Source organism: Mastomys coucha, unplaced genomic scaffold (assembly GCF_008632895.1).
Source record: "Mastomys coucha isolate ucsf_1 unplaced genomic scaffold, UCSF_Mcou_1 pScaffold2, whole genome shotgun sequence".
NCBI lineage: Eukaryota > Metazoa > Chordata > Mammalia > Rodentia > Muridae > Mastomys > Mastomys coucha.
Window position 1 is genome coordinate 22521052 of NW_022196902.1, and position 11647 is coordinate 22532698.

The following is an 11647-nucleotide window of genomic DNA, read 5'->3' on the forward strand; positions in this document are numbered from 1 at the left end:
GAGGCACACCACAAAGGCTGTGGCAGCAAAGGGTAAGATTGCCTGAGGCACACCACAAAGGCTGTGGCTTATTTGAAGCACAGGCTTGATGTGGTAGCGACCCACCAGTAGGAACTTAGCAATATGTGTGGAGATGTTTTGGGAGGGTGTCCATGAGATAACAACAGGTTGGCAATTACCCACAAGTGCCAACCCCATGAGGCATAAGTGTGGGACACGTGCTGGTTTGTTTTTTAATATTTCCTGCAACAAATTTTAATTAAAATACTATGATTCTTGCTCTTTTCATTTGTTTTGCTTTTATTTTTGCTTTAATAATTATATACATATATATCTATCTATGTTTTTTCTAATAACATTAAGATAAAAATTTAAGGTATAAATTTTTATCCTATTTTGGCTTACATATGTCCCTTGTAAACAGTATGTAGCTGAATTTAAATTTTCACCATCATTAAAAATGATTTTTAAATCAAACACAGAAAGATCTATAACTTTTGATTTTTTTTAAAAAAGGAGATTCCTGCTGCTGTCATCTTTAACTAAAATAAGTTACTGTGAATTTAATAAGAAATATGTGTTCTGTAACTATTGAGAAATGTCAACATATTACAATTATGGCATTATTAACAGTTAAGTTTGTAATTACCATAAGAACATAACAGCAATTCATTGTTACTTTCTTCCCTTTAATGAGAGAGGGTTCTACCATGCCTCCAGTGTCTGTACTCAAGCAGCTTGTTGTGCTAGCCTCCCAACTATCTGACTCTGCGAGGGAACACTGCTGCACCTAGCTGTTACTTCCTTATATACAACCAGTATTTTACTCTTGACTGTGTCTTGAATCTACTTCTGTTGCTGCTACTTCACTACTACTACCACCACTACCGCCACCACCACCACCACCATGACCACAACTACAACTATGACTACCACTACCACCATCACCACCACCACCACCACCACCACCACCATGACTACGACTACAACTATGACTACCACTACCACCATCACCATCACCACCACCACCACCACTACCGCCACCACCACCACCACCATGACCACGACTACAACTATGACTACCACCACCACCACCACCACTACTATTACCACTACTACTACTACTATTGGTAATTTGGGAGATTGTGCCCAGAAACTCCCACATTCTGGGCAGATACCCTATTACTAAGGTATATTCACATCCTTTGACTATTGCTAAGAACTTTTCAAGGGCTCAATAAGATTTCAGGAAAGCTATTTCTACTGCTAATATCCCACACTCAAGAGCACTGCTGTTAACCCATGGATGAATGCTTTCATAGGAGATTCAAAATCCATCCTTCTATCAGGACCTTGTACATAAGATGCTACTCACCCCTACTTGTAATATGGAAATATATGTTTATATGGAAAAATATCTTAGCAGTCAGTTGTAACTATATCACGTGATGGTTTTTCTTCTTAAGTTACATTAGTTTTTGATTTCATCAATGAAGAAATAAAGTGACTACTTTTATTAAACACATCCTTTTTTAAAAAAATTAAATTTGTGTGTTTATGTGATTGTGTGTTTATGTATATGTGGTATGTATGGGTGTTTATGTGAGTGTGTGTATTTATGTGAGTGTGTATATTTATGTGAGTGTATATGATTATGTGGGTGTGTGTACACTTACGTGTATTTATATGCATATGTCTATGTCTGTTTATGTGAGTGTGCGTTTAAGTGAGTATGTGTGTGTATATGTGTGTGTTTATGTGAGTATGTGTCACTATGTGTCAGTGCCTGCAGAGACCAGAAAAAGTTATCAGATATCTTGGACCTGAAGTTACAGGTGGGTGGTGAACCACATCACATGAGTCCTGGGAACCAAACTCAGGTCCTCTGAAGAGCAGGAAGCTTTCTTAACCCTGAGGCACCTTTCCATCCTCCAATCATTTATTTTTTTATGTTCCTTCACTCATTCAGTCATATTACTACCACTAGAATGAGCTGGTAGTGTAGCTGGAAGTGTCACTTTTATTTCCTCAGATGAAGTGATGAGATGAGAGCTGTACCCAAGCTATGTGAATATGCAGCTTGGGCTAAGGCCAGAATGTTTCTGTCTAACTACCCCTAAACCTAGACCTTGAAGCTTCTAGAGTCTGTATAATCTAATCTTCTCAAAGCCAAAACATTGCAAGCTCCAGCTTGTGGTCTCGGTCTGCTAAACTAGTCCTCGAAAGTTTTCAACCTCCAAGACTAACTGCAGAGCAAGCTCATCCTTTCTAGTTTGTTCTGAATCTGGCTGTCTAGTTCAACCCACCTGTTCTAGCTCAAAACTTCTTTCTAAGCTGACTGATTCAATTTAGCTTCTCTTGGCTTCTCAATGAATTGCTCTACTTAGAAAACAGCCTCTGAATTCCAAGTACTTAACTGCACTGACTGCACTGACTTCGTGAACTGAATGTCAACTGAACTCAACTGCATGTAACTGAACTCAGCTCCATTCAACTGAACTGCACCAAACTAAGCTGAACTCTATTAAACTTTTCCCCTGCACTATTCTCAAGTAGCCTCTCTTTCTATCTGTTCTTGTAAGAGTTGGGCATATCCTGTCTCTCATTCATTCTTTCAAATATTCCTCTGATTTGGCACTTTGTCTGCCCCTCAATTAGATGTCCCATTCAAATGTGGCTGCTTGCTTCTGCAAACTAGCCTTAGCTACATTGTTTGGGATTAAAGATATGTAATCAGAGCCTAAGGGTGTGTCTGTATTCCAGTGAGAGGGATTAAAGGTGTATAGCATGTCTGCAATCTAGCTGGATCACATAGACCTAGAAGTCATTAGATGTGCTCCCTTGCCAGAGCAACCACGTTGCTATATTAAAATTTCCATACAGATGGCTCACTCCTATTATCCCAGCTACCCAGGAGGCTGGAGCAAGAATTTCACATGTTAAAGGCCAATTTCTGAAATATAAGAAGGACCATGTTTCAAAAGGGACTAAGAATATACCTCTTTAGTAGAGTTTTAATCTTTAATGAATGATATTTGAAGCTCAATTGTCAGTGCCAGGGAAATTCCCCAAAACAAAAATGACAAACATTAACAAAACTTGAACATCTAACTTTATTCTTTTTGTTAAAATACCAGAAGATGGAAAATAATGCATTTGAGCTATCTAAAGATGTCAAATACTCTATCAAAGATGTCAGAACTCTATCGAGCCTCAATGAGAAGATGACAAACTTGACCATTCACTTCTTTTTTCTTAAGATTAATTTATTTATTATATGTAAGTACACTGTAGCTGTCTCCAGACACACCAGAAGAGGGCATCAGATCTCATTAGGGATGGTTGTGTGCCACCATATGGTTGCTGGGATTTGAACTCATGACCTTCGGAAGAGCAGTGGGTGCTCTTAACTGCTGAGCCATCTTTCCAGCCCACTTATTTTCTTTTCTACTTTTTATGCCACAAGAATGGGATCTCCTGGGACTGCTGATTGGGAGAAGATGGTTGTGGAGAGAGACCTACTTTCAGTATTGAAGAAAAGGGAGAAATGAATGTAAAGCTACACAGATGCAAAGGCCTTCAGAAACAATATCAGTTTCCAGAGCAAATTGTTCTTAATGTGCTCCCATCCTTAAGGGTGGCTTTGCAGGGTAACATCACTATAAGTGACTTGATCAAGCTTTTTATCTCTCATGCATTTAACTGACAGTGGGAAAGAGGACAAATAAAATATGTATAAATAGTTCAGCACCGTCCAGTGTGTCCTCAATCTACATTCCTGTTACTGACCATCTCTGCCCTCTAGAAAATATTTGTTCAGATTTGTAAAACTAGTGAGTGGTAAAGTCAAAGTAAAAATTTTCCTTCACAAGGCAAGGGGTTTTAAAATCTCAATGAAATTTAGAATACTTCTAATTAAGAGATTTATAATGCAGCCATGTACAATGTATAAAAAATGACTGAGGCATCTTATTAGAATGAAAAATTAAATGAAACATGTTGTTTAACATGCATGTGGCATAGAATTTATTGTATAAATTTGAAAGGATTTCTATTGAAGTCAATTTATTTTATTAGTTTCAGTATTTACTGTTAGTTATTCTTCTATTGCTCTGATAAAACATCATGAATAAAGCAACATATAAAAGAATTTAAATTGTGGCCAACTCTTGCAGAAGGTTAGAGTCTATGAACATCATAGCAGTGAGAAGGAACAGACATGGAACTCAGTGTCTGAGATTTACATCTTGATCCACAACCATGAGACAGAGAGATCTAAGAAGGGTATGAGCTTTTGAAACTTCAAGGCCTGCCCTCAGTGACACACCCTCTCTTAACACCTCTAAATCTTGTAAAACAATTCAATAAACTATAGAACTAGTTTTCAAGTATATTGTCCTATGGAGCCAATCATCACTCAAACCACCACATTTCCCTTAACAGTTACAAGACAAATAAGTTTGACTTTGTTTTAAAGGGTTATTTGGTTTGCTGTATTTGAGTGGAAGTCCAATCAGTAAGCTAAAAGGAAGTATATTGACATCATTTTTAGAAGCCTAACACCAAATTGTAATGGATGGATGTTCTAAGGTCATATTTCTCTATTTTTATTTTTAAGATTATAATTTAATTATACCATTTTCATTCTCTTTCCTCCCTCCAAACTTTCCCATATACTCCCCCATTAACATTCATCATGATACTGGATTACTAGAAAAGTTACATTTGTTATGAATGCATGGAGAACAGATCCTATGTTAGAAGCCCTGAAGGAACATTGATAGGGCTGTGTGACAGGGACATAGAGCAATAAAAGAGTGTAACACCAGTGTAAGAAGGATTAGAAACTCTTACTGCTCTGCACACTGCTGTAGACTGCCTCAGCACCTCACTGAAAGAGCAGCAGGAAACAAGTTCTTGTGGTCTTTTTAAGGTGGTAACAATGCATAATTGATGTGACCTGTTAGTTTCTACTCATGAGGCATTTTCTAAGACACCTGAATATCTAAGGACTTGAGAGACATTGGATATAGGGTTAAATTCCTATGTGAGCTAACATAGGGCAATAATCCCTGAAATATAGATACTGCTTTCAATATGATTCATTGGAACAACAAGCAGCTATTTTCTGGGTAATTGAGTATATTCTTGGACATTTTAGCTATTAAAGACATTCTAAACTGGAATTTATCTTTAATAAGAAAAGCATTGTTGTCACAGTGAAGCTGACTATGGAGTACAGATCTATATATAAAGGACTAGTTTGAAACAACTGATAAATTGTAGAATTAAAATGAAACCTTAAGATTCTGCCCAACTCAGAAATTCAACTCTGAAATTATTTAACTCTAGACTGTTGAAACTCTTTGTAATCATGTGGCCTGCTACTACAGTGGGTATTATGGTGACTGGTTTACCAAGTTTGCCTACAGATGGAGTTCACTTGTTTATAGAAATGGTTGATATTATATTATATCATAATAATAGTTTGTTGTTGATACTAATTAAAACATGGAGATGTTCATTTTGGGGACCAGGTATTATGTACATTTCTGTCCTCAGCAGTAGGAACTATGCCTAGATGTTGAGTCAGAAAGTTGAATGTGAAAGTCTTAGCTCTTCGTTTTACCCTCTTAAAACTTTATTCTAATGGTTTCGTCAATTGTATTTAGAGGCATTTCATGTCAATAGACAAATATTTTTAACTAGTGAGTTATAAATAGTAAGAATACATAAATATTGTATATTACTTAGCACCTAAGAACCTTGGTATACACCTACTTAATTGACTCTTACACATTTCTTGCTTCTACAAAGCAAAAGTATACCATATATTTTAATGCAGTTATATTTCAAAATATTTAGGCAACCTGGGATTTTTCAGTCAGATCCAGGTGATTCACTGATGAGTGGAATAAACATTAATTTTTCTTATCTCTAGCTACCTTACTCATATCTGGAGTAGTAAGTAAATAGAAATTTAGGATAGTAGTTGTTTCAAGAACTTTTTGACAGAGGGAGAAGAAAAACTGTAGTGGGAAATAATAAAAAAGTAGCAGCAGCCTGCCCTAAACCCTGTTACTCTCTGTCCGAGATCCCTCTGCCTCTAGGCTAGCCCTAAGTGATGGTCTTCCCAGCTCCATTTCACTTGCCTCAGAACAGCTTGTACCTTCTCAGCCATCTATTCCCTGTGGCTAGTTGTCCCAAATTCTCTTAACCCCGTAATTTAAAACTCTAAAAGCTTTTAATAATCAGTTAGATTTATATCTCAAAAAAGTCTCAATCACAAGATGCCCACACAATAATTTCAGAGCCAATTGATGATACAAGCTGCCCATCTAGATTAGACAAGTTATCCCAATCATTCTATCCTTTATGATTTTCATAGCTACTGGTGGCTATTTAAAGCCATGCAGAATCTGGATGGTCTTCCTCTTCCTCCATCTTCCTTCCTTCTGCCTCTTTCTCTCCCCACTCCTCCTTATCCCCCAAACTTTTCAGCTCTACCTTCCCTTCTACTGCCCAAGCTCTAGCCTTTATTTTACAAGTTAAGGTGGGAAGAGGTTTCACAAGAAGTCATCTGTGCACATGATTTGTGATTCACTCCTTGTCTGCAGCTTCTCCCTGGAAAGCAGAATTACCAATCAAAATACAAACAGCACCAGGGCTATCCACAACAGAAAACATTTTAGTATTTACCAAAGTTTTAAGTGAAACACATGAAACTAGGTAAGGAAACTTCTATATGACACTATCCATGTGGAGATTTTGAAGCTGCCTCATGGGGTGATCCTCTGCCTACTCAGTACTAAGACTCCAACACTGCATCAGCAAGTGACTGTGGAGGAACCATTAGTTTCTCCAGGATACAAGTTCTACATTTGCAAAATGAAGATATTCAAGTGGACAGTTCACATGCATACATTACTGCTTTTGTTTTGTGTTAGTTCTTCAGGTTTACCTCTGAGTCTCTGTCATTGTTGGCTGGAAATATCAGAAATGGGACAAAATACTTCTACATGTCCAGAAGGCCATTTTATGAAAATTTTAACCCAGCAATTTGTTCTTTATAAACTTATAAATATACACGCACGCATACACACACACACACACACACACACACACACACACACACACATACACGTCCAACTGAGCAAAATGTAAATATGCAACACAAATAAACAGGGAAAGAGGGTTAATCCAGAATTGCTAATAGCTGTGAATATTGCATTTTACCCTTTGAGTTTTAAAAAGAAATTAATCATTTTTCTCTAGGAATGCTCATTTCAAACACATGAAAATTGTTACCAAATTTTATCTCCTGTCATGGAATCCACTGGGAAGCTGCTGGCTATAAATATCTCTGTCAGTATAAAATGCTGCCCAGAACTGCAAAAATGCCAGAATGAAAAAAAAAAATCTGGACATGCTGGAAGTAACAAATATAGGGTGGTCATGCTGACCAATTTTTCATACCACTAAACAGAAATGACAGGATTGGTGTATGAAATCAGAAACAGTGTTTGGGGAAATGAGAACCAGTTGAAGTCTGAGAAGAGGAGGAAGCAGTTACACCTGGAGGTAGTGTGGCCATCCTGGTTTATCTTGAACTAAGGAATAAATGCAAAATCTGTTGTGATACCACAGGATGTGCTGGCAGACACTCTAGGTCCAGGGTTCTCCAACTTCCTAATGCCACTGCCCTTTAAGACAGCTCCTCATGTTGTGGTGACTCCAAACCATAACAATATTCTTGATGATACTTCATAACCATAACTTTGCTACTGTTATGAATTACTATGTAAATAATTTTGGAAATAGAGGTTTGCTAAGGGATTAATGGCCCTCAGGTTGGAAACCATTGCTCCTGGCTTTAGAATCCACAGAGAAGAAAGATTTGGGGACTGAAGGCCCATCCCATAGCTACTTCAATGCTTTCCAAGAAGAGAGAGCTGTCTGTGTTGTAACTGACTGTTCAGAGCAATGCTGAGCCATCTTGGAAGGTACCATAATTAATCAGATAACTCCTGAGAGGAAACATAGAAGAATATCTTACATGTCAAGAATGAGACAGTGAACATGCTGGGAAGTGACTCAAGATGACACCAAGGACAGATTTGCTCAAATATAGATATGCCAGGAAACTGTTCAGCTCAGCATTTTCAACTGTTACAAAAACTTTAGATCCATAACCCATAAAAAAAAAACATAATGATTAGATATGGAGGCACAGTTCAGAACTGAGATGTTATTAATAAAATTAAGATTTCTTAAGTAGACTGCAGTGTTTTCTGTGACCCAAAAATATCAACAGCATGCCTAAATTTTGTGAAATAAACATGTGTTATTTTTACTACAGATACATAAACATATACATGTACACACATATTATACTCAAAAACATTACTTAAGTATGTATTCTTAAACACTAGATGACATTTTTTGCAAGCTTTTAAGTCAGATATGAGGTTACCATTGGATGAATCACTTTCATACATTTCCTTTTGTGTATATAAGTGTGTGTGTATATGAAGAGGCCAGCAGTCAAGTGTCTTCCTTAATCATTCTTCCTTTTATTTAGAGTAGCAGAGCCTCTAAAGAATGTGGAACTCATCCATTCAGGTAGACTAGATAGTCCAGTGTAATCCAGAAGTCTCCTTGTCTCTCAATTCCCATTCACCGGGATTGTGAACACATGCCGCCTGACTTTTCATGTAGGTACTGAGAATCTGAACTTGGGTCCACTTGGTTGCTGGAAGAGCATTTTACTGACTGAATTAAAACCCCATAGAGCCTACTTTTCAAAAACACTCAATTTCTTAATTTGTGAGAATTTTCATACACACCTTTATTTGCTACTTCATGTATCCATTTACTTATTAAAATTCATTTTAACTATGGTCAATTTTGTTGTTATAATTTATTTACTACTACATGAATTTATCTAGGATCTCAAAGCCTCACAAATGGGATTGCTGGATCTCAGGATAATGCTATTCACCTTTGTAAAGCTTGACGTATTGCTTTCCAAAATGTGCGTGGAAGTTACATTCAATGTAATTAATGTTTTAAATTCATGTTTTATATTCTGGCATTTTTCTCTTCTAATGCCTATCTATGTTGAGGATGTATCATAACAATTCACTGTCATCATTTTACTTAAACCAAATTTCAGATTCAAACTTTACAATGCTAGCATAGAATGTTTTTAAAAAGAATAGTTATATGTATATATACATAGATACATATATATATACATATACATATATACATATGCATATACATTGTATAGTTGCATGTATCTTGAGTGTTAAGATTATATGTGAGGCAGAAATTGTGCTATAGTCTAAACTAGGTTTTTTTTATTGAGTCATGGAAGAGTTTCAAAATTACACATTGTTCTATAAATATGAAAAGGCCACATAGGAGACACCATGAGATTGTGTTTTCTGAAAAAATTTAATAATAGGTAAGCAATTTTGATTCCAAGACTTAAATATTCTAGGCACTACATAATTCATGTGTGAAACTGAAAAATCTGCACATAATCCTGTACATTACATTTTACTAAACCTTACTATTTAGGGTTTTTAAACTTTTCAACCTCCCTTCTACACCATTAACCAGGGCTAGAAAGAAGGTTAATAGGGAAAGGGGGTTGTGACCTGTTTAGTACCAGTTCCTTGGGACAATTTCACTCTTTGTTGTCAGGATACCAGCAGTCCAGTTCAATAAGAAACACCAAACATGAATCAGTAGCCATGGCATGATTGAGCAGAAAGCGCAAGGCTACAACAAATTAGCAGGTGTCAGCAAAAGCAGCCAGAATAAGTCAAAATACCACGAGAAGTTCTTTGATGCATTTCTCTCTATGAAATGAAAACCAGTGATGACTAGAGAAGACCAGCAGAAAAAGAGGGACAAGAAAATCATTGCATGGCCAGTGAAGAATAGACAAAACCAGCAAAGACCAGCAAAAAGTAGCAATGATCAGCTAAGGCCAGCAAAGACCAGTGAAGCATTGCACAACATTGCAGTGCAAGAGTGACCTCTTACTGTTATTGGGTTCCACTTATAATCTTTCCAAATACCATGTACCCATTTAAGCTTTGATGCAGCAAAGTGTGGCATACCCTCTAATGTGTCTGCTTCAGCCAAACATTCTCTCATAAGACAGTTTCCAGAAAAATATTATGTGATACTACTAAGTTTCCAAAGAAACCAGAAACTTCTATTTTATACTTCAAAGTGAAAAAACATTTGAGTAGTGTTACATATTTACAATCACTCATCATTCTGCAAAATAGGTTGTTGGGTACGTCTGAAGGAGTGAGTGACTGGCTCACCTGCGACTTTGTTGAATGCAACAGTTATTGCTATTTCATAAATATGAGGTCACTATTATAATCCTTCAGAGATATTGCATTCTTTCTAGTTTGGCTGATCTAGAGTATACGCTTCATAGATAAAATATGATCATCTTCATGTGCTTTCATAGTTTGTAGTTATAGATATGAAAATCAATAGAAACTCCAGTTATTCGCTGAGTACAGCTTTCTGTCTTAGTTTAGGTTTATTGCTGTGAGGAGACAGCATGAACAAGAATTCTTATAAAGGACAACATTTAATTGGGTCGGGCTTATGGGTTCAGAGGTTCAGTTCATTATCATCCACTCCCTGGACCAAGAATATTCAAATACATGAGTATGGGTCCAAAATATTCAAACCATTACACTAGAATTAAAATATTCACTTTACAAAGTTCAGATATTAAGTGATCTTGTATTTGAAATGCCTTGTTTTGAAAAAAATTAATGAGCTAATAATATCTGACAGAGCCCTTTCTTTTAATTAGTTCTTAATTTCTAGTGATTATCCTACTTATTCATTTATTTACTTAGGAAGCTTCATACTTGTGTAATTATTTTCTTTAATTTAAATGTATTATTCATCTTATGTAGATTTTCTCACATTGCAAGAGTGATATGCTAAAAAAAGTTTTATTTTTCTGTCTTAGTTTCTTTAAGAATTTCCGACCAGAGCAGCCAGCCGGAAGGCACAGGCCCCACGACTCCCAGGGGAGCCACAGGGCAGCAGGGACACGATACTCTCAGCTTCTGAGTGACAGAGAGGATCAGTGTCCTTCTCCGCCCCTTCCCTGCAAGTGGAGGGCCTACCTCCAGAGAGCGCATTAAGCCAGAGACCCCAGCGAGATCCGCCATTTTCTCTCAGTGAGTTTCTGAGACCAGAGCAGCCCACCGGGAGGCACAGGCCCCACGAATCCCAGGGGAGCCGCAGGGCAGCAGGGACAGGATCCTCTCAGCCTCCAAGTGACAGAGGAGGAACAGCATCCTTCTCTGCCCCCTCCCTACAAGTGGAGGGCCTACCTCCAGAGAGCGCCTTAAGCCAGAGACCCGGGCGAGATCCGCCATTTTCTCTCGGGTGAGTTTCTGAGACCGGAGCAGCCAGCTGGGAGGCACAGGCCCCACAACTCCCAGGGGAGCTGCACGGTGGCAGGGACAGGACAAGCTCTAGCCAGAGACGCTAAGAACATCTAACACCAAAAAGCAAAAGATGGCGAAAGGTAAACGCAAGAATCCTACCAACAGAAACCAAGACTACTTGGCTTCATCAGAACCTAGTACTC

At 37.6% G+C, this 11647-nt stretch overlaps 1 long non-coding RNA gene across 2 annotated transcripts in view; it reads right to left on the minus strand.

Moving 5' to 3' along the window:
- LOC116097725 overlaps positions 1-11647 on the minus strand; it is a 66929-nt gene that overhangs the window by 23823 nt on the left and 31459 nt on the right. Inside the window, exon 3 of one of the 2 annotated variants that reach the window (XR_004121536.1) lies at positions 6461-6624. The exons of the other annotated variant lie outside the window; for it this stretch is intronic. This is a non-coding gene — a long non-coding RNA (uncharacterized LOC116097725). Of the gene's footprint in view, positions 1-6460; positions 6625-11647 lie in introns of those variants that run through there. 2 annotated transcript variants of the gene reach the window in all.